This window comes from Macaca nemestrina, chromosome 15 (assembly GCF_043159975.1).
Source record: "Macaca nemestrina isolate mMacNem1 chromosome 15, mMacNem.hap1, whole genome shotgun sequence".
NCBI lineage: Eukaryota > Metazoa > Chordata > Mammalia > Primates > Cercopithecidae > Macaca > Macaca nemestrina.
In genome coordinates this window covers 69,664,210-69,690,291 of record NC_092139.1, presented here as the reverse complement: position 1 = coordinate 69,690,291, position 26,082 = coordinate 69,664,210, and the positions used below count along the sequence as shown (strand labels likewise).

Below are 26,082 nucleotides of genomic sequence, written 5' to 3'. Positions count from 1 at the left end.
CTAACCACCTACCCGTGCCCCACTAGCCAACCTGCTTTACTCCTGCCAGGCAGGTGAGTGGTCCCCAGATCCCTATTTTACCACCTGTTTTGTCAGACTGTTCTTGGTATCACTGTGTTGGAGGGAGTTCTCTGCAAAGACCAAGATGGGACTGCATGTACAGAGATTTTATTTCAAGATATGATTGTGAGAGAATGATGAGGGGAGCAGTTACTTAGTCTATTTGAGCTGTTATAACAAAATACCACTGGCTAGGAAATGTATAAAGAGGACTTTATTTTCCCAGAGTTCTGGAGGCGAAGTTCATCATCAAAATATCAGTAGGTTCAATTGTCTGTTGAGGGCTCATGTCTGTTTCTAAGATGATGCCTTCATGCTGCATCTTTTGGAAGGGAGGAGCATTGTGTCCTCACAGAGCAGAAAATAGAAGGGCCACAGGACAAACTCCCTCTATCAAGCCTTTTCATAAGGGCACCTGATCCCATTCACAAAAACTCTATCTTCATGACTTGACTTAATCACTTCCCAAAGGTCCCACTTCCTAATACTGTCACACTGTTTCAACAGTAAACAGTTTATGTAGCGTTTCAACATAAATTAAGGAGGGGACAAAACATTCAAACCAAGGAAGGCTGGGAGGGCAGCCAGAGGGAAGGAAAGTGCAAGAAGAGGTTTGGTGGAGGTGTCCTAGATTGCCTGCAGTCCAAGGAGGTTGGGGAGATTGTCAGTAACAGACTTCCCTTGGTATCCCTGCTCTGCAGTCACTGGCTAAGAGCAGTCCTTAGAAAAAACAGCCTGGCACAAATACAAGAACATGTGCTCAGTAGGAAAGAGACCATATTTCCCCAATAGCCTAAATAATGCCCTCCCCTCAACTGGCATCTCTGTTCCTTAAACATTGACCTCTTTTCTCCGAATCTCTTGGGGACACATGGGTTGAATTCAGGTTCTCTGTGGCCCTCTGGATTCTGTCTGCCTTTGTTATATCTTCACAAACAAGTTATGCAGCCTCAACTGAAGCTTGTAACAAAGCAAAGTTACTCTCCTGTGTGTGTCCTCTGATGGCTGGTGAGATATGGCTTCAAGATGAAGCCTCACCCACACTCCCTGTACAAAAACCCTTCTCACGTAAGTGTCTCTTTAAGTGCTTACTGTAGTATGACTTATTGCTAAACTTTCGTCCACACTCTTGGCATTCATAAGGCCTCTCTCCTGTGTGTATTCTTTCACGCACAGTGAGGTCTGACTTACTGGTATAGCCTCGCTTACACTCCTGGCACACAAAAGGCTTCTTGGAGTGTATCCGCCAGTGGTGTCTGGTGAGACTTCTCTTCCAGCTGAAGCCTTGTCCACACACATTACACACGAAGGGCTTCTCCCCTGAGTGTGTCCTCTGGTGTGTGAGATTTCCCTTCCAGTTGAAGCCTCGACCACACTCCTTGCATACAAAAGGCTGCTTGCCAGAATGTGCAAGCTGGTGTTTCACAAGGTTTGACTTCCAGATAAATCCTTGCCCACATTCACTACAGATGAAAGGCTTCTCCCCCGAGTGTGTCTTCTGGTGGAAGAGGAGAGTTGACTTTAGGATGAAGCCTCGCCCACAATCCTAGCAATTAAATGGCCTTTCCCCTGAGTGTGTCCACTGATGTCTAAGATTTGCCTTCAAACTAAAACTTTTCTCACACTGCTTGCACATGAAGGGTTTCTCTCCTGAGTGTGTCCTCTGATGTATGGTGAGATTTGGCTTCAAGGTAAAGCCTCGCCCACAATCCCTGCAGAAAAAACGTTTCTCTCCCAAGTGTGCCCTCAGGTGCTTGTTATACGAGGACTTATCCCGAAACCTTCGCCCACACTCCCGACATCCATAAGGCTTCTCCTCTGAGTGTGTCCTCTGGTGTAATGTGAAGGTTGACTTTTGGATATGTGGGGAAAAGGAAGAGAGATCAGCCTGTTACTGTGTCTATATAGAAAGAAGTAGACATAAGAGACTCCATTTTGTTCTGTATTTGTGATGCTGTTAATCTGTGACCCTACCCCCAACCTTGTCCTTTGCAAGAGACATGTGTTGCAGTGACTCAAGGTTTAATGGATTTTGGGCTGTGCAGGATGTGTCTTTGTTAAACAAATGCCTGAAGGTAGCTTGCTGGTTAAAAGTTATCACCATTCTCTTAATTTCAACTACCCAGAGACACGTACACGGCCAAAGGTCGCAGGGACCTCTGCCTAGGAAAGCTAGGTATTGTCTAAGGTTTCTCCCCACGTGATAGACTGAAACTATGCTGCCAAAAGGTTTATGGAGATGTTTACATATGCATCTCAAGGCACAGCATTGTCCTTTGAACTTATTCATGTCACAGAGGTTTTTGCTCATATGTCTTACTGCCGATTTCCTCTTTTTTCTTTGATCCTATTGTCCTGCCACTCCCCTGTCTTTAAGATGGTAAAGATAATTATCAATAAATACTAAGGGAACTCAGAGACTGGGGCCGGCGTGGGTCCTCTGTAAGCTGAGCGCCGGTCCCCTGGGCCCCCGCTTTTCTTTCTCTATACTTTGTCTCTGTGTCTTATTTCTTTTCTCAAGTCTCTCGTTCCACCTTACGAGAAACACCCACAGGTGTGGAGGGGCAGGCCACCCCTTCAGGATAAAGCCTCGTCCACAGTCCTTGCACACAAAAGGCTTCTCCTCTGAGTGTGTGATCTGATGTTTCACGAGGGTTGACTTCTGAATAAACCCTTGCCCACATTCTCTACAAACGAAAGGTTTCTCCCCGGAGTGTGTTCTCTGGTGGTAGATGAGAGTTTGACTTTTGGCTAAAGCTTCGCTCACAATCCTTGCACACAAAAGGCTTCTCCCCTGAGTGTGTTCTCTGGTGTCTGAGGAGACTTCCTTTCACGCTAAAACTTTGCTCACACTGCCTGCACGCGAAGGGCTTCTCCCCTGAGTGTGTCCTCTGGTGTGTGATGAGGTGTGACTTATTGCTAAAGCCTCGGCCACACTCCTGGCATCTGTAAGGCTTCTCTCCTGAGTGTATTCTCTTGTGCACAACGAAGTATGACTTATTAGTATAGCCTCGCCCACACTCCTTGCACACAAAAGGCTTCTCCCCTGAATGTGCCTTCAAGTGCTTGTTGTATGAGGACTTATCATTAAACCTTCGCCCACACTCCTGGCATTCATAAGGCTTCTCTCCTGTGTGTGTTCTCTCATGCACAGTGAGGTATGACTTACTGGTGTAGCCTCGTCCACACACCTTGCACAGAAAAGGCTTCTCTCCTGAGTGTGTCATCTGGTGTCTGAGATTTGCTTTGAGGCTGAAGCCTCGCCCACACTCACTGCATACATAGGACTTCTCTCCTGTGTGTGTCTTCTGGTGCAAGAGCAATGCTGACTCATTTCTAAAGCCCTGGTGACACTCCCTGCATGTAAAAAGTTTCTGCCTGGAATGTGCTTTTTTGTGTATGATTACTATCGTCTTCTGGCTGAAGTCTTGCCCACGCTCTGCACACCTGAATGCTCCCCATCTTGAATTTTCTATTCCTTTCAATACTTTGTCTATTTCTGTAGGATTTTCCCTCTGGCCTTGACTAGACTCTATTTCCACTACACTGTTCCTCCTCCTTGAGCTTACTGCATGTCTTAGGGGTGGGCTGGAAAATGCCATGGGCTTAGAGCTTTTTTCTTTCTCTTGACCTTCAGCTGTGTCACTCTGGAAGCTTTGATCAGAAAATTGTAGTTGCTGTTGCCTCTGATGTGCAAGTCCAAGATTCTTGGGCCGCAGGACATGTTCTGCATATATTCCTGGAGAACAGACCAACAATGAGACTGAATCAGTAATGAAAAGTCTTCTATCAAAGAAAAACCTAGGACCCAATTGCTTTACTGCTTAATTCTAGTAAACTCATAGAGAACAACAAACATCAATTCTTCTCAAACTATTCCAAAAACCTGAAGCGGGGCGGGGAGGAATTCTTCCTAACTCATTCTACAAGACCAGCATTATCCTGATACCAAAAACAGACAAGAACACAACAAAAACAGAGAACTACAGGCCAATATCCCTGATGACGCTAAATGGAAAAATCCTCAACAAAATACTAGCAAACCCAATCCAGTAACACAGAAAAGATAATACACCATGACCAAATGAGATTTATCCCAGGTATGCAATCATGATTCAACATACACAAATCAATACTTGTGATACATCACATCAACAGAGTGAAGGACCAAAAGACATATGATCATCTCAACAGATACAGAAAAGGATTTGATATAATTCAAAATCCCATTATGATAAAAACTTTTTTTTTTTTGAGACAGGGTCTCACTCTGTTGCCCAGGCTGGAGTGCAGTGGCATGATCATGGTTCACTGCAGCCTCGACCTCCCAGGCTTACACGATCCTCTCACCTTAACTTCCCGAATAGCTGAACTCCAGGTGCCTGCCTGTAGTCAAGCCACAGGTGCCACTGCCTGGCTAATTTTTGTATTTTTTGTAGAGATGGGATTTCGCCATGTTGTCCAGGAAAAGTACTCCAAAACTTGTCGGATATATGATTATATGAGCTTTCCTACATCATCTGTATAATTTCTAATTTTTCTGATCACTCAGATAATGAGAGTTAAGTTTGCTGATTCTGTAAAGTTACAGGGTAACTTACAATGGTGTTATTTTGGCACTACCCACATACACCCCATCTTCTCATACCTGCACTGAACCAGCTTTGTCATTCTGCCAGTAACCTCACTTATGAGTTAAATAAAATCCTAACATGTACTCCCATTACATTAAACATTCACACTTTCAGAAGTCAGTGGTAGACAAGAAGCCTTTTATTTTAATTAGCTGACAGACAAATCAGCAAGCAATTAATATGGGGGCGAGAGAAGGGAGTTGATAATGGACTGAACGTTAGCATCCCCCCCAAACTCATATGTTGATGCCTTAACCTCCAATGTGATGGTATTTGGAGGTGGAGTTGTTGGGAGATAAACAGGTTTAGTTGAGATCATGGGGTGACCATGAGAGGACACAGCAAGAAGGTCGCAGCCTGCGAGCCAGGATGGGGACCCTCACAATGAAGCAAAGGTGCCAGCACCTTCATCTTGGAATTCCCAGATTCTAGAACTGTAAGAAATAAATGTCTGTTGTTTAAGCCTCCCAGTCTATGATATTTTGTCATTTCTATGATATTTGAGATGACTAAGAAACGAGTCTCTTCCCACCTATGCAAACTGAGGGAGTGGCACCGATCATAAATCCAAAAGCAGAGACTTCATACCCATGAAAACACAGACCGGCTCCAAATTTCTCAGTGGATGCCCCCACATTTTTTATGGGGTGGTGGGAAGCAAGGAATGAGAAAGAACTCCACAGTCTGTATGAACCTGCTTTTTTGGGAAACAACAGGACAAAGTCAACAACAATAACCATAAAAAAAAAATCAACCTGCTAATTTTCTGACAGAGAGTATACTGTGTAATTCCACTTACAAGAAGTTCTAAGATAGGTGAAATTAAGGCATATTGAACAAAATCCAAATAGTGATTTTCTCTGGTGGATGTGGGGGCAGGAAATGACTGGAAAAAGGCATAAGAGTACTTCTGGGGTGAAAGTAATTGTTATGTGTTGTCATAGGGGTCCAGATTACATAAAGATATGCATATGTCAAAGCTCACTGAATGTTACACTTAAGATTTATGCATCTTACATAAGTCCTAAGAAGAACCACAAAGAAACATTATAATATTACTTATTGATATGCATGCTGAAGTGTTTATCAGTAAAGGATAATGATGTCTCCAATATTAAAGAGCATCAAAAGGAAGATGGACTTATGGAGAGAGCAATGTACAGCTGGATAAGTAAGTGATAAAGAATATGGAGCACAGAGCTAAATGCTGACTGTAGGTGGTAGACTGACAGGTGTTCATTCTATAAGCCTTTCAACTTTTTAGTATCCACCAAAATATAATTGTTTAACATTTGCTTCACAAAAAAATGCTGGAAGAAAGAAAGTATTATAGGATGTAAACTCAAAATATACATGCCATGAAATAAGGAAAGTTAAATGAGCATTACAGTCACCAAAAATATCTTAAGAACTAATATTAATATTAAATGAAATAGATAATAATATAGTAACTATTATTATGTTTTACAAATGAAATATGATGACCAGGATTTGCTTCAAAATAATCCAGGAATGGGAGATGAGGGTGAAAGTACAGAGGACACAAGATTCCCTGTAAGCCAATAAAATTATAATAATTCTAACCTTGCATGTATTTAATAGTAGGCTAAAATATATAAAGTAGGTCCTACAAAACTTAGTAGATATAGAACAATCCACTATGAATATAGAAGATGTAAAAACCATCTTTTCAAGTATTGGATAGTTCAAACTGCCCTCCCTAAAAAAAATCTGTAAAGACACAGAAGAGTTAAGCAACAACAACAAAAATTTTTATATATAATTGGCCAAGCATGGTGGCTCATGTCTGTAATCCCAGCACTTTGGGAGGCCGAGGCGGGTGGATCACCTGAGGTCAGGAGTTCAAAACCACCCTGGCCAACATGATGAAACCCATCTCAAGTAAAAATACAAAAAAAAAATTAACCAGGGGTGGTGGTGAGCACATGTAATCCCAGCTACTCAGAAAGCTAAGACAGGAGAATTGCTTGAACCTGGGAGGCGGAGGTTCCAGGGAGCCAAGATCGTGTCACTGCACTCCAGTCTGGGTTACAAGAGTGAAACTCCGTCTCAAAACAAAACAAAACAAAACTTTATATCTTTAAATCTTTGTATCTTTATAAACTTGATCTACGAAGGGTTTCTTAAACAAGACATAAAGAGACTTCTAAGTACTCGAGGAGAACTGCAGCTAAGTAAGGCTAAATCTGTCCACACATTCACTAAATAGGATATAAAGGTCAATAGAAACAGATGACCCTCAAACTGACACAAAACAAGACAGAGAAAACTAAATTTATCATTGTCATAAGCAGAAAACTTAACATCACTTTTTAGCAGTCTCCTGTGGTCTCACTGTGAGGAGTGAGGGAAGCCAGTAAACTAGAATGAAAAGAGAAGAGAGGAAAACAGGGCCTAACTGTGAACTAAAACTGCTCCAAGAGAGAACAAGTCCACCCTAGAGGCAAGAATCATCATCATCATCGTCGTCGAGGCAAGAATCATCATCATCATCGAGTCCTGATGATCATCATTATCATGATCATCATGAGTCCTGATCATCATCATCATCATCAAGAGTCCGGATCATCATCACCATCATCATCATGAGTCCTGATCATCATCATCATCATGAGTCCTGATCATCATCATCATCATCATCATGAGTCCTGATTATCATGATCATCATGAGTCCTGATCATCATCATGATCATCATGAGTCCTGATCATCATCATCATCATCATCATGAGTCCTGATCATCATCATCATCATCATGAGTCCTCATCATCATCATCATCGAGTCCTGATCATCATAATCATCGAGTCCTGATCATCATCATCATCATGAGTCCTGATCATCATCATCATCGAGTCCTGATCATCATCATCATGAGTGCTGATCATCATCATCATCATCATGAGTCCTGATCATCATCATCATGAGTCCTGATCATCATCATCATCGAGTCCTGATCATCATCATCATGAGTGCTGATCATCATCATCATCATCATGAGTCCTGATCATCATCATCATCATGAGTCCTGATCATCATGATCATCAGTCCTGATCATCATCATCATGAGTCCTGATCATCATCATCATCATGAGTCCTGAGCATCATCATCGAGTCCTGATCGTCATCATCATCATGAGTCCTGATCATCATCATCATCATCATCATCATGAGTCCTGATCATCATCAACATCATGAGTCCTGATCATCATCATCATGATGAGTCCTGATCATCATCATCATCACGAGTCCTGATCATCATCATCATCATGAGTCCTGATCATCATCATCATCATCATCATGAGTCCTGATCATCATCATCATCAGTCCTGATCATCATCACCATCATCATGAGTCCTGATCATCATCATCATCATCATTATCATGAGTCCTGATCATCATCATCATCATCCTCATGATCAGGACTCATGGGTCCTGATCATCATCATCATCATTATGAGTCCTGATCATCATCATCATCAGTCCTGATGATCATCATCATCATGAGTCCTGATCATCGAGTCTTGATCATCATCATCATCATCATGAGTCCTGATCATCATCATCATCATGAGTCCTGATCATCATCATCAACATCATGAGTCCTGATCATCATCATCATGAGTCCTGATCATCATCATCATCATCAAGAGTCCTGATCATCATCATCATCATGAGTCCTGATCATCATCATCATCATCATGAGTCCTGATAATCATCATCATCATCATGAGTCCTCCTCCTCCTCCTCATCATCATCATCATGGGTCCTGATCATCATCATGAGTCCTGATCATCATCATCGAGTCCTGATCATCATCATCATCATCATGAGTCCTGATCATCATCATCATCATCAAGAGTCCTGAGCATCATCATCAGTCCTGATCATCATCATCATCATCATGAGTCCTCATCATCATCATCATCATGAGTCCTGATCATCATCATCATCATCATGAGTCCTGATCATCATCATCATCATGAGTCCTGATCATCATCGAGTCGTGATCATCATCATCATGAGTCCTGATCATCATCATCATCATCACCATGAGGCTTGATCATCATCATCATCATCATCATGAGTCCTGATCATCATCATCGAGTCCTGATCATCATCATCATGAGTCCTGATCATCATCATCATCATCATGAGTGTTGATCATCATCATCATCATGAGTCCTGATCATCATCATCATCATCATGAGTCCTGATCATCATCATCATCATCATCAAGAGTCCTGAGCATCATCATCACCATGAATCCTGATCATCATCATCATCATGAGTCCTGAGCATCATCATCATCATGAGTCCTGATCATCATCATCATCGAGTCCTGATCATCATCATCATCATCATGAGTCATGATCATCATCATCATCATCATGAGTCCTGATCATCATCATCGAGTCGTGATCATCATCATCATCATGAGTCCTGATCATCATCATCATCATCATCATGAGTGTTCATCATCATCATCATCGAGTCCTGATCATCAAGTCCTGATCATCATCATCATGAGTCCTGATCATCATCATCATTATCATGAGTGTTGATCATCATCATCATGAGTCCTGATGATCATCATCATCATCGAGTCCTGATCATCATCATCATCATCATGAGTCCTGATCATCATCATCATCAAGAGTCCTCCTTATCATCATCATCATGAGTCCTGGTCATCATCATCATCATCATGAGTCCTGATCATCAACATCATCATGAGTCCTGATCATCATCATCGTGAGTCCTGATCATCATCATCATCATCATCATCATGAGTCCTGATCATCATCATCATCATCATCGTGACTCCTGATCATCATCATCATCATCATGAGTCCTGATCATCATCATCATCATGAGTCCTGATCATCATCATCATCATGAGTCCTCATCATCATCATTGAGTCCTGATCATCATCATCATCGAGTCCTGATCATCATCATCATAATCCTCATGAGTCCTGATCATCATCATCATCATCATCATGAGTCCTGATCATCATCATCGAGTCCTGATCATCATCATCATCATGAGTCCTGATCATCATCATCATCATTATGAGTCCTGATCATCATCATCATCAGTCCTGATGATCATCATCATCATGAGTCCTGATCATCATCGAGTCTTGATCATCATAATCATGAGTTCTAATCATCATCATCATGAGTCCTGATCATCATCATCAACATCATGAGTCCTGATCATCATCATCATCATCATGAGTCCTGATCATCATCATCATCGAGTCCTCCTCATCATCATCATCATGAGTCCTGATCATCATCATCATCATCATCATGAGTCCTGATAATCATCATCATCATCATGAGTCCTCCTCCTCCTCATCATCATCATCATCATCATGGGTCCTGATCATCATCATGAGTCCTGATCATCATCATCATCATGAGTCCTGATCATCATCATCATCATGAGTCCTGATCATCATCATCATCAAGAGTCCTGAGCATCATCATCATCATCAGTCCTGATCATCATCATCATCATCATGAGTCCTGAGCATCATCATCATCATGAGTCCTGATCATCATCATCATCATGAGTCCTGATCATCATCATCATCATCATGAGTCCTGATCATCATCGAGTCGTGATCATCATCATCATGAGTCCTGATCATCATCATCATCACCATGAGGCTTGATCATCATCATCATCATCATCATGAGTCCTGATCATCATCATCGAGTCCTGATCATCATCATCATGAGTCCTGATCATCATCATCATCGAGTCCTGATCATCATCATCATCATCATGAGTCCTGATCATCATCATCATCATCAAGAGTCCTGAGCATCATCATCACCATGAGTCCTGATCATCATCATCATCATGAGTCCTGAGCATCATCATCATCATCATGAGTCATGATCATCATCATCATCATCATCATGAGTCCTGATCATCATCATCGAGTCGTGATCATCATCATCATCATGAGTCCTGATCATCATCATCATCATGAGTGTTAATCATCATCATCATCATGAGTCCTGATCATCATCATCATGAGTCCTGATCATCATCATCATCATGAGTGTTGATCATCATCATCATGAGTCCTGATCATCATCATCATCAAGAGTCCTCCTCATCATCATCATCATGAGTCCTAGTCATCATCATCATCATCATGAGTCCTGATCATCATCATCATGAGTCCTGATCATCATCATCATCATCATCATCATCGTGAGTCCTGATCATCATCATCATCATGAGTCCTGATCATCATCATCATCATGAGTCCTCATCATCATCGAGTCCTGATCATCATCATCATCGAGTCCTGATCATCATCGTCATAATCATCATGAGTCCTGATCATCATCATCATCATCATGAGTCCTGATCATCATCATCGAGTCCTGATCATCATCATCATCATGAGTCCTGATCATCATCATCATCATCATGAGTCCTGATAATCATCATCATCATCATGAGTCCTCCTCCTCATCATCATCATCATCATCATGGGTCCTGATCATCATCATGAGTCCTGATCATCATCATCATCATCATGAGTCCTGATCATCATCGAGTCGTGATCATCATCATCATGAGTCCTGATCATCATCATCATCATCACCATGAGGCTTGATCATCATCATCATCATCATCATCATGAGTGTTGATCATCATCATCATCATGAGTCCTGATCATCATCATCGAGTCCTGATCATCATCATCATGAGTCCTGATCATCATCATCATCATCATGAGTGTTGATCATCATCATCATCATGAGTCCTGATCATCATCATCATAGAGTCCTGATCATCATCATCATCATCAAGAGTCCTGAGCATCATCATCATCATGAGTCCTGATCATCATCATCATCATCATGAGTCCTGAGCATCATCATCATCATCATGAGTCCTGATCATCATCATCATCGAGTCCTGATCATCATCATCAAGAGTTCTGAGCATCATCATCATCATCAGTCCTGATCATCATCATCATCATCATGAGTCCTGAGCATCATCATCATCATGAGTCCTGATCATCATCATCATCATCATCATGAGTCCTGATCATCATCATCATCGTGTCCTGATCTTCATCATCATCATCATGAGTCCTGATCATCATCATCATCATCATGAGTCCTGATCATCATCATCATGAGTCCTCATCATCATCGAGTCCTCATCGTCTTCATCATCATGAGTCCTGATGATCATCACCATCATCATCATGAGTCCTGATCATCATCATCATCATGAGTACTGATCATCATCATCATGAGTCCTGATCATCATCATCATCATCATGAGTCCTGATCATCATCAACATCGAGTCCTGCTTATCATCATCATGAGTCCTGATCATCATCATCGAGTCCTCATCATCATCATCATGAGTCCTGATCATCATCATCATCATCATCATGAGTCCTGATCATCATCATCATCAGTCCTGATCATCATCATCAGTCCTGATCATCATCATCATCATGAGTCCTGATCATCATCATCATCATCATGAGTCCTGATCATCATCATCATCATCGAGTCCTGATCATCATCATCATGAGTCCTGATAATCATCATCATCATCATGAGTCCTCCTCCTCCTCAACATCATCATCATCATCATGGGTCCTGATCATCATCATGAGTCCTGATCATCATCATCATCATGAGTCCTGATCATCATCATCATGAGTCCTGAGCATCATCATCATCATCGAGTCCTGACCATCATCATCATCATCGAGTCCTGATCATCATCATCATCATCATGAGTCCTGATCATCATCATCATCATCATCATGAGTCCTGATGATCATCATCATCATGAGTCCTGATCATCATCATCATGAGTCCTGATCATCATCGAGTCCTGATCATCATCATCATGAGTCCTGATCATCATCATCATGAGTCCTGATCATCATCAAGTCCTGATCATCATCATCATCAGTCCTGATCATCATCATCCTCATCATCATGAGTCCTGATCATCATCGAGTCCTGATCATCATCAGCATGAGTCCTGATCATCATCATCATCATCATGAGTCCTGATAATCATCACCATCATGAGTCCTGATCATCATCATTGAGTCGTGATCATCATCATGAGTCCTGATGATCATCATCATCATCATGAGTCTTGATCATCATCATCATCGAGTCCTGATCATCATCGAGTCCTGATCATCATCATCATGAGTCCTCATCATCATCATCATGAGTCCTGATCATTATCATCATCATCATCATCATGAGTCCTGATCATCATGGAGTACTGGTCATCATCATCATCATCATCATCATGAGTCCTGATCATCATCGAGTCCTGATCATCATCATCATGAGTCCTCATCATCATCGTCATGAGTCCTGATCATTATCATCATCATCATCATGAGTCCTGATCATCATGGAGTACTGGTCATCATCATCATCATCATCATCATGAGTCCTGATCATCATCTTCGAGTCCTGATCATCATCATCATCATGAGTCCTGATCATCATCATCATGAGTCCTGATCATCATCATCATCATCGAGTCCTCATCATCATCAGTCCTGATCATCATCATCATTATGAGTCCTGATCATCATCATCGAGTGCTGATCATCATCATCATCATGAGTCCTGATCATCATCATCATCATGAGTCCTGATCATCATCATCATCGAGTCCTCCTCATCATCATCATGAGTCATGATCATCATCATCGAGTCTTGCTTATCATCATCATCATGAGTCCTGATCATCATCATCATTGAGTCCTGATCATCATCATCATCATCATCATCATCATCAGTACTGATAATCATCATCATCCTCATGATCAGGACTCATGAGTCCTAATAATCATCATCATCATCATGAGTCCTAATCATCATCATCATCATGAGTCCTGATCATCATCATTATCAGTCCTGATCATCATCATCAACATCATGAGTCCTGATCATCATCATCATCAACATGAGTCCTGATCATCATCATCATGAGTCTTGATCATCATCATCATCATGAGTCCTGATCATCATCATCATCATCGAGTCCTGATCATCATCATCATGAGTCCTGATAATCATCATCATCATCATGAGTCCTCCTCATCATCATCATCATCATCATCGTGGGTCCTGATCATCATGAGTCCTGATCATCAGGATCATCATGAGTCCTGATCATCAGGATCATCATGAGTCCTGATCATCATCATCATCATAAGTCCTGATCATCATCATCATCAAGAGTCCTGAGCATCATCATCATCAGTCCTGATCATCATCATCATCATCACGAGTCCTGAGCATCATCATCTTCATGAGTCCTGATCATCATCATCATCATGAGTCCTGATCGTCATCATCATCATGAGTCCTAATCATCATCATCATCATCATGATTCCTGATCATCATCATCATGTGTCCTGATCATCATCCTCATCATCTTGAGTCCTCATCATCATCATAATAAGTCCTGATCATCATCATCATCATTAGTCCTGATTATCATCATCATCATCATGAGTCCTGATCATCATCATCATCGAGTCCTGATCATCATCATCATGAGTCCTGATCATCATCATCATGAGTCCTGATCATCATCATCATCATCATAATGAGTCCTGAGCATCATCATCATCATCGAGTCTTGACCATCATCACCATCATCGAGTCCTGATCATCATCATCATGAGTCCTGATCATCATCATCATCATCGAGTCCTGATCATCATCATCATGAGTCCTGATCATCATCGAGTCCTGATCATCATCATCATGAGTCCTGATCATCATCATCATGAGTCCTGATCATCATCGAGTCCTGATCATCATCAGTCCTGATCATCATCATCCTCATCATCATGAGTCCTATCATCATCGAGTCCTGATCATCATCATGAGTCCTGATCATCATCATCATCATCGAGTCCTGATCATCATCATCATGAGTCCTAATCATCATCGTCATCATGAGTCCTGATCATCATCATCATCATGAGTCCTGATCATCATCTTCATCATCATCATGAGTCCTGATCATCATCTGCATCATCATCATGAGTCCTGATAATCATCATCATCATGAGTCCTGATCATCATCATCGAGTCGAGATCATCATCATCATCATGAGTCCTGATCATCATCATCATCATGAGTCCTGATGATGATCATCATCATCATCATGAGTCTTGATCATCATCATCATCATGAGTCCTGATCATCGAGTCCTGATCATCATCATCATGAGTCCTCATCATCATCATCATGAGTCCTGATCATTATCATCATCATCATCATCATGAGTCCTGATCATCATGGAGTACTGGTCATCATCATCATCTTCATCATCATGAGTCCTGATCATCATCTTCGAGTCCTGATCATCATCATCATCATGAGTCCTGATCATCATCATCATGAGTCCTGATCATCATCATCATCAATGTTAATCATCATCATGAGTCCTGATCATCATCATCATCATCGAGTCCTCATCATCATCAGTCCTGATCATCATCATCATCATGAGTCCTGATCATCATCATCGAGTGCTGATCATCATCATCATGAGTCCTGATCATCATCATCATCGAGTCCTCCTCATCATCATCATCATGAGTCATGATCATCATCATCATCGAGTCCTGCTTATCATCATCATGAGTCCTGATCATCATCATCATTGAGTCCTGATCATCATCCTCATCATCATGAGTCCTGATCATCATCATCATCATGAGTCCTGATCATCATCATCATCAGATCATCATCATCATCATCATCATCAGTACTGATAATCATCATCCTCATGATCAGGACTCATGAGTCCTGATAATCATCATCATCATCATGAGTCCTAATCATCATCATCATCATGACACCTGATCATCATCATCAGTCCTGATCATCATCATCAACATCATGAGTCCTGATCATCATCATCATCATCATGAGTCCTGATCATCATCATCATCATGAGTCCTGATCATCATCATGAGTCCTGATCATCATCATGAGTCCTGATCATCATCAACATCATCATGAGTCCTGATCATCATCAACATCATCATGAGTCCTGATCATCCTCATCATCATCATCATGAGTCCTGATCAAAATCATCGAGTCCTGCTTATCATCATCATCATGAGTCCTGATCATCATCATCATCATCATCATGTGTTGATCATCATCATCATGAGTCCTGATCATCATCATCATCATCGAGTCCTCATCATCATCATCATTGTCATGATCATCATCATCATCGAGTCCTGCTTCTCATCATCATCATGAGTCCTGATCATCGAGTCCTGATCATCATCATCATCATCATGAGTCCTGATCATCATCATCATCATCATCATGAGTCCTGATCATCATCATCATCATCATCATGAGTCCTGATCATCATCATCATCATCAGTACTGATAATCATCATCATCCTCATGATCAGGACTCATGAGTCCTGATAATCATCATCATCATCATGAGTCCTAATCATCATCATCGAGTCCTGATCATCATCATCATCAGTCCTGATCATCATCAACATCATGAGTCCTGATCATCATCATCATCATGAGTCCTGATCATCATCATGAGACCTGATCATCATCATCATGAGTCCTGATCATCATCATCATCATCATGAGTCCTGATCATCATCATGATTCCTGATCATCATCATCATGTGTCCTGATCATCATCATCATCTTGAGTCCTCATCATCATCATGAGTCCTGATCATCATCATCATGAGTTCTGATCATCATCATGATCATCGAGTCCTGATCATCATCATCATCATGAGTCCTGATCATCATCATCATCATGAGTCCTCATCATCATCATTGAGTCCTGATCATCATCATCATGAGTCCTGATCATATCATCATCATCATGAGTCCTGATCATCATCATCATCGAGTCCTGATCATCATCATCATCAGTCCTGATCATCATCAACATCATGAGTCCTGATCATCATCATCATCATGAGTCCTGATCATCATCATGAGACCTGATCATCATCATCATGAGTCCTGATCATCATCATCATCATCATGAGTCCTGATCATCATCATCATGATTCCTGATCATCATCATCATGTGTCCTGATCATCATCATCATCTTGAGTCCTCATCATCATCATGAGTCCTGATCATCATCATCATGAGTTCTGATCATCATCATGATCATCGAGTCCTGATCATCATCATCATCATCATGAGTCCTGATCATCATCATCATCATGAGTCCTCATCATCATCATTGAGTCCTGATCATCATCATCATGAGTCCTGATCATATCATCATCATCATGAGTCCTGATCATCATCATCATCATCATGAGTCCTGATCATCATCATCATCAGTCCTGATCATCATCCCCATCATCATTAGTCCTGATCATCATCGAGTCCTGATCATCATCATCGTGAGTCCTGATCATCATCATCATCATCGAGTCCTGATCATCATCATCATCATGAGTCCTGATCATCATCATCATCATGATTCCTGATCATCATCATAATGTGTCCTGATCATCATCCTCATCATCTTGAGTCCTCATCATCATCATCATGAGTCCTGATCATCATCATTATGAGTCCTGATCATCATCATCATCATCATGAGTCCTGATCATCATAATCATCATGAGTCCTGATCATCATCATCATCATGAGTCCTCATCATCATTGAGTCCTGATCATCATCATCATCGAGTCCTGATCATCATCATCATAATCATCATGAGTCCTGATCATCATCATCATGAGTCCTGATCATCATCATCATGAGTCCTGAGCATCATCATCATCATCATGAGTCCTGATCATCATCATCATCATGAGTCCTGAGCATCATCATCATCATCATCATGAGTCTGATCATCATCATCATCATCATCATCATCATGAGTCCTGATGATCATCATCATCGAGTCCTGATCATCATCATCATCATGAGTCCTGATCATCATCATCATCATCATGAGTCCTGATGAACCACTGCAGTGACTAAGGGGACTTAAGAGGGTGCACAATTCTAGACCACAGCCCCACTCAGGCAGTACTTCTGGGGGAAATGGGGGAAGGAGGAAGGTGAAGTGACCTCTGGCAACAGTAGTACTGCTTAAAACATTAAAAGACAAGGAAAAAAGCTATGGGAATTGAAGAAGAATAATGGACAGAGGTTTTAAGAAGCTAAAATAGATTGCGCCACTGCACTCCAGCCTGGGCAACAGCGTGAGACTCTGTCTCAAAAAAAAAAAAAAAAAAAGAAGCTAAAATAGAACTTAAACAAATTTACAAAAAAAGAAAAAACCCCATCAAAAAATGGGCAATGGATATGAACAGACACTTCTCAAAAGAAGACATTTATGCAGCCAACAAACTTAGAAAATATGCTCATCATCACTGGTCATTAGAGAAATGCAAATCAAAACCATAATGAGATACCATCTCATGCCAGTTAGAATGGCAATCATTAAAAAGTCAGGAAACAACAGGTGATGGAGAGGATGTGGAGAAATAGGAACGCTTTTACACTGTCAGCGGGAGTGTAAATTAGTTCAACCATTGTGGAAGACAGTGTGGCGATTCCTCAAGGATCTAGAACTAGAAATATCATTTGACCCAGCAATCCCGTTACTGGGTATATACCCAAAGGATTATAAATCATTCTAGTATAAAGACACAGGCACATGTATGTTTATTGCAGCACTGTTCACAATAGCAAAGTCTTGGAACTAACCCAAATGCCTATCAATGATAGACCAGATAAAGAAAATGTGGCACATATATACCATGGAATACTATGTGGCTATAAAAAAGGATGAGTTCATGTCCTTTGCAGGAACATGGATGAAACTGGAAACCATCTTTCTCAGCAGAGTCACATAAGAAGTGAAAAATCAAACACTGTATGTTCCCACTCATAAGTAGGAGTTGAACCATGAGAACACATGGACACAGGGATGGGAACATTATACACTGGGGAATGTTGGGGGTTGGGGGGCAGGGGGAGGGATAGCATTAGGAGAAATACCTAATGTAAATGATGAGTTGATGGGTGTAGCAAACCAATATGGCACATGTATACCTATGTAAGAAACCTGCATGTTGTGCACATGTACCCCAGAACTTAAATTTAAAAAAAAAAGAAAATCAGTATATAGAAGAATGAGATCCAAATTATGTCAAAAAATTTATATTTACTTATACGGAAAAATAAATAAAAAACAAAACAAAACAAAAAGAAGCTAACATAGGAATACCCTGACAGTATCAGGAAGGGGCGACAGACTTAGGCTTGCAGTCGGGCAGTCACGAGGAAAGTCACAAATGAGGAGACTGAGTGGGAGAAAGAAGCCTAGCAGGTAGGGGGAAAGGAGGCTTCCTGGGAGAAGGAGTCCAGGGGCCCCAAGAGAACCCCTCACTCAGCAAGGACTGAAAGGCAGGCAGGGCCAGGTGGTCTGAAGAGCAGCCAAGGAGGCCAGAACAGCTTCCAGGTCCCCTGGCCTCAGAGAAGCCTCCTCCCTCCTGAAAGGCTGAGTGCCTTGTGCTCTGTCTGCCCTGTCTATCCCCTCACCTGCACGGGGGCCTGGCCGGCATCTTCTCTCTTCTCCCCAGGGCGCTTCCCCTTGCCCTAGCCACCTGATGAGTTCTGGTTTAGGATGGAGAATTCCTGCTCACAGGGAAAAAAACCATAAGGTGACTCCTGGTTGTAGGCTCCAGGGGCCATTTGCTGGAGCCACCCAGGGCAGGAAGGGAGGGAGACTCAGAGGGGGAAGGCTCAGGAGGACCCTGTCTACCATGCTCAGAGTACAAACCCCCAGGGGGAGCCGCAGGGTGGGGAAAGAGGTCTGCAGGTGCCCAGTGGCAGTCAGTATGAAACTTTACCAAAGGTAGACCTTCCTCAGGGGAATAGAGAAAACAACATTCTTGTCTCTAAACCTAACCCTATGGCAACATCAGAGGCGCCACAGGTCAAATGTTAGGCTCGAGGGAAGCCACGCTTACCTAGTGAGACCAGGTGGCTGTAGTTCTCCAGTGTCACCTCCCTGTACAGGGCTCTCTGAGCAGGATTCAGCAGCCTCCAATCCTTCTGGGTGAAATCCACAGTGACATCCTCAAATGCCAAGAAAGCCTGTAACACAAAACCCAGGCATGCTCACCAGGGACAGTGTTGCACTCAGGCAGTTGGAGGATTCCAGGTTCTGCCACCTGTGCCTGGAGTTCCAAGACCTCCGTCTCTGCCTGGCCCCAGTATTTATGGTGCTAGGTAGTCTTAATGGGGCTTCCTAGAAGCACAGAGAGTTTCAACTGCATGGAGCTTTAAACCTAGGCAGGGAGAAGAGGGAAACTCAAAAAATTAAGTAACAGTGTTTCCTACAAACATATGAACAGTAAATAACACATTACTAAAGTTTTACGGTACCCTGAGCCATGTTCTGAGTTAGATACTCCATGAATTTCTAAATGAGCAAGACACAGCTCTCATGGATCTTCTGATAAAATGACAACCGATCATTTGGGACCCGCGCTGGAAAATGTAAATCTCCACTGCAGGATCCCAGAATTCAGATCCAGGTTAGATCTGATTTCTACCAAAAATCCAGTGCTGTATAGGGCAGTCTGAGCACATCTGAATTAGTGGATGGAGCACTTTTGAAAGAGCCCTTCTCACAGTACATCTGTTCTGCAACTACGCACGTGACCAGTTTGGCATCTCTGTAGGTGCCTGATGAATTTAAATTCCATTTGTGGCCAGGCACGGTGGCTTGTGCCTGTAATCCCAGCACTCTGAGAGGCTGAGGCGGGCGGATAACTTGAGGCCAGGAGTTTGAGACCAGCCTGGCCAACACGGTGAAACCCTGTCTCTACTAAAAATATAAAAATTAGTCAGGTGTGGTGGTGCATGGCTGTAATCTCAGGTGCTTGGGAGGCTGAGGCAGGAGAATCGCTTGAACCTGGGAGGAGGTTACAGTGAGCTGAGATTGTGCCACAGCACTCCAGCCTAGGCGACAGAGCAAGACTCTGTCTCATAAATAAATAATCAATTCGTGAAGCTCATCAGACTACTAGACTCATGAGTCAGAAAGCCTCTCCTTTGACCCTTAACTGTCAATCCCTATTTCCCCCAGCACTGATCTATCATGTCACACCTACTGTAAAGATCCTCAAAATCCAGGCAGGCTGGGCATGCTGGCTCATGCCTATAATCCTAGCACTTTGGGAGGCTGATGCAGGATTGCTTGCATCCAGGAGTTTGAGACCAACCTGGGCAAAATAGCGAGACCCCAACTCCACATACACAAAAATAAAAAATTAGTTGAGCATGGTGGCAAGTGCCTGTAGTCCCAGCTAGTTGGGAGGCTGAGGTGTGAGCACTGTTTGAGCCTGGGAGGTCAAGGCTGCAGTGAGCTATTATTGTGCCACTGCACTTAGCCTGGGCAACAGTGAGACCCTGACCACCATCCCCCCAAAAAACCCAAAAGAAAAACCAAGAAAACCCCAGACAGCTTAAAGACCAAGTTGGGCTCCTCAGGCTGGCATCCAGGCCTCTGTCCTCAGGAGGGTCAGAGGTAGCCAGCAGTCTTTAGGAATAATCAGATGACAGGGGCCAATGAGGGAGGTAGGTGGGAGCTATCTCAGCAGTTTAGGCCACGCTGTGAGGAGTCTGCAGGAAGTGGCAGAGCTATGGGAGGTGGCAATCCTACACTGTCAAACCGTGAGGACCCTGGTGAGCTTGGGCATCTGTGGCCAACTGACAATGCAGGCTCGGCACAGGGCAGTGACTGCTCCTCAGAGACGTGGCCGATCCAGGGCTGTAGGTGCAATCTCCCAGTTTGGTAATGCTGAAAGCCCATCTAACCATCCAACATGCTGTCTGCCAAACCAGAGATATTCAGGTGCCCTGTGTGACTCTGCACCTCCACTAGAACACACAGAAAATCAGCTGTGGCCACCCCAAGCCAGCACCTGGCAGACTTCTGAGTTGGGAGCCTAAAGGACCACAGTCCACTCCTGCACCCACATCTAGGCCATGCTTCTCGCAGCTGTTCCAGGCAGTGGCCATGCATTTTAAGGACATCAAGGCAAGCCCCTTCCGATCCAGGCGCTCCTCTGATGGCCCACTATGGCTTGAAGACCTGCTGGCCTGGCTGAGCCTCCCAAGGCTGTACTTGGTCTCCGATACTTCCACGCAATTTTATCCCCCTCTCCTCACTGGAGTCTGATGAGGCTCCAGTCATCCCCTTTTCTCTCTTGCAGGCCTTTCCTCTAACATGAGCCCAGCCCATCTCATTGCATCTTGGGATCTGCTTCTCCTAGGACCTGGATTCATCCACCAGCCGTCTGTGAGAACGTTGACTGCTAAAACCCTTCGTCCCTGCAGTTGAGCAGTCTGCCCAGTGGCGGCCTGAGATTGAGCACACTTCTGCCTCTTCCCCATCTCCTGTACTTGCCACATCTCTCGCAACTGCCCAGGGAGCCCCTCCCACTGGAGGCCTTTGTGACCTCCCTCTCTGCCCTACCCTTCATTGACACCAACCCAACATCATCACTGGACACCTGAGTGTGGAGATTCCTGTCTTTGGCTGTAAATGCTCCCTGGGTGTTGTACACAGATCACTACTTGATAAGTGACACCCACAGGCCAGTCACTTGCTGGAGGACGCCAGGAAAGACAGATCACTCCCCAGGAGCGGTGCTGGCCTTGGTCCTGGGCTAACAATGTGACTGCTAGGGCCAGTGAAGGAAACGAGCCTATCCTGTGACAGCAAGAAGGACAGTTCTGGGAAGTCTCACCTGTCTCCTGGCTCCCTGGGGTCCCATGACTGTCTTCCTGCTCTCCATGGAGAAGGGAAGCTTGCAGATGGCTGATCTGTGGGAGGAGAGAAGTCAAAGGGTGGCTGGGTGCAGCTGCCCTCCCCACATGTGACACAGGCCTGATTCCAATACCAACTGGGGATCTGGGGAGAGCACATCTGCACAATCCCCCTGTGGGGGTCTGGCCAAAAGGTCTAGGGAGCCAGGCTCCCTGCAAATCCAGGACAAGCTCATCTGGGAGTGAAGACCCTGTGTCCCAGGAGCTGGGTGAGGTTTGTTGCTTACATCACTGAGGGGCTAAAAGGATGTGCAACACCTGCAGATGAGGTCTTGAGTTTAAGGTTAGGGCTCAGAGTTGCAGGTGTTCTTTGCATTGGACAGAACACACAAAAGCTGTCTGCCTCTTCTAGCCTCCGTCTACCTGGGTTTAAAGTCAGGATAATCACAGGGGCAGACAAACTTAAGAAGGCCACAGGCAGATGGCATTGGCAGTTATTAAGTACTGTACAACACCAAAGCCTGTAACAAATTAATAGCATGGGGAGTGTGAGCCTTCAAGAATAAAAGTCCTCAGACATGTGGTCAATCTAAGGCAGTGAGTGATCCAATGCAATTCGGATCCTGATTGCAACAAAGAATACGTGAGGAGTTTTAGCAGCCAGTGAAATCTGAACACTAATTGGATATTAGATTATCAAACATTGATTTTGTTGTTATAAAAATATTTTGGGTTTTAAAAGCATGAGCCCTTCCTTGTATACAAACTTTCAGAACATTCATGAGTGAAAATGATGTCTGGATGTGCTTAAACACCCCTTCTCACCCTCAAAAGTCAATTGAGCATTATTGGCCACACTTGATAATTTTTAGAACTGAATAATGTGTACTGGGTTCATTGTACTATTTTCTCTGAATTTTTGGAAAATAATTCCAGTAGAAATACAGGAAAAGAATTAATTGTAAATTAAAGTGGTGGGTACAATGATTTCATTAGAGTACTCACTATACTTTTAAGTGAATGTTTTGATAAAAAAAAAATTCAAAGTAAAAACAGACATACAAGGGTGAAAAGAAGGAAATGTGAAGGAACAAAGATGCTATCGTGGTGATTATGATGAACACAGCATACATCCACTGGCCAGCAACTTTGAGACAGAAGAAGTCAACAAATACTACGGTGTTATGAAAGGAAAATAAAACTAGGGACCCCAGTCCACTATGCCAAAAGGAATGCATGTAAGAAGCTGCCTTTTCTTTTGTTCCAAAGGAGATAGCTACAGATAAAAGGTTAAGTATCTCCATAGTAGCTGCTCTATGCACACCTTATCTTACATAAAGTGCTGATTTACTGAGTGTGAGATGAATACATAACTGATTATTCTCCTACCTGCTCCTTTTCTCTTGCCACAGGTGGATTACCATACCCTCCCTCTTTCCCCTCCAGCCTACTTTTCCCTTTTAAACAATGAAGCTCTCAAACTCATCTTTGGGGAAAGCCACTGACCTCTCTCTGGGGCATGTGCTCAACCTTGGCAAAATAAACATCTATTAGCACATCAAAAAGCTTATCCACCATAATCAAGTGGGCTTCATCCCTAAGATGCAAGGCTGGTTCAACATATGCAAATCAATACATGTAATCCAACATATAAACAGAACCAAAGAAAAAAACCACATGATTATCTCAATAGATGTAGAAAAGGCCTTTGACAAAATTCAACATCCCCTCATGTTAAAAACTCTCAATAAATTCGGTATTGATGGAATGTATCTCAAAATAATAAGAGCTATTTATGACAAACCCACAGCCAATATCACACTGAATGGGCAAAAACTGGAAGCATTCCCTTTGAAAACTGGCACAAGACAGGGATGCCCTCTCTCACCACTCCTATTCAACATAGTGTTGGAAGTTCTGGCTAGGGCAATCAGGCAAGAGAAAGAAATCAAGGGTATTCAGTTAGGAAAAGAAGAAGTCAAATTATCCCTGTTTGCAGATGACATGATTGTATATTTAGAAAACCCCATCGTCTCAGCCCAAAATCTCCTTAAGCTGATAAGCAACTTCAGCAAAGTCTCAGGATACAAAATCAATGTGCAAAAATCACAAGCATTCTTATATACCAGTAACAGACAAACAGAGAGTCAAATCATGAATGAACTTCCATTCACAATTGCTTCGAAGAGAATAAAATACCTAGGAATCCAACTTAAAAGGGATGTAAAGGACCTCTTCAAGGAGAACTACAAACCACTGCTCAGTGAAATAAAAGAGGACACAAACAAATGGAAGAACATACCATGCTCATGGATAGGAAGAATCAATATTGTGAAAATGGCCATACTGCCCAAGGTAATTTATAGATTCAATGCCATCCCCATTAAGCTACCAATGACTTTCTTCACAGAATTGGAAAAAACTGCTTTAAAGTTCATATGGAACCAAAAAAGAGCCCACATTGCCAAGATAATCCTAAGTCAAAAGAACAAAGCTGGAGGCATCACGCTACCTGACTTCAAACTATACTACAAGTCTACAGTAACCAAAACAGCGTGGTACTGGTACCAAAACAGAGATATAGACCAATTGAACACAACAGAGTCCTCAGAAATAATACCACACATCTACAGCCATCTGATCTTTGACAAACCCGAGAAAAACAAGAAATGGGGAAAGGATTCCCTATTTAATAAACAGTGCTGGGAAAATTGGCTAGCCATAAGTAGAAAGCTGAAACTGGATCCTTTCCTTACTCCTTATACGAAATTAATTCAAAATGGATTAGAGACTTAAATGTTAGACCTAATACCATAAAAACCCTAGAAGAAAACCTACGTAGTACCATTCAGGACATAGGCATGGGCAAGGACTTCATGTCTAAAACACCAAAAGCAACGGCAACAAAAGCCAAAATTGACAAATGGGATCTATATTAAACTAAAGAGCTTCTGCACAGCAAAATAAGCTACCATCAGAGTGAACAGGCAACCTACAGAATGGGAGAAAATTTTTGTAATCTACTCATCTGTCAAAGGGCTAATATCCAGAACCTACAAAGAACTCAAACAAATTTACAAGAAAAAACCAAACAACCCCATCAAAAAGTGGGCAAGGGATATGAACAGACATTTCTCAAAAGAAGACATTCATACAGCCAACAGACACATGAAAAAATGCTCATCATCACTGGTCATCAGAGAAATGCAAATCAAAACCACAATGAGATACCATCTCACACCAGTTAGAATGGCAATCATTAAAAAGTCAGGAAACAACAGGTGCTGGAGAGGATGTGGAGAAATAGGAACACTTTTACACTGTTGGTGAGATTGTAAACTAGTTCAACCATTATGGAAAACAGTATGGTGATTCCTCAAGGTTCTAGAACTAGAAGTACCATATGACCCAGCCATCTCATTACTGGATATATACCCAAAGGATTATAAATCATGCTGCTATAAAGACACATGCACACGTATGTTCATTG

The 26,082-nt window shown here is 42.5% G+C and overlaps 1 pseudogene; it reads right to left on the bottom strand.

The window, feature by feature from the left end:
- Positions 1 to 259: 259 nt before the first annotated feature.
- On the bottom strand, positions 260 to 22,636 carry LOC139358634 (zinc finger protein 337-like; annotated as a pseudogene).
- Positions 22,637 to 26,082: the final 3,446 nt, after the last annotated feature.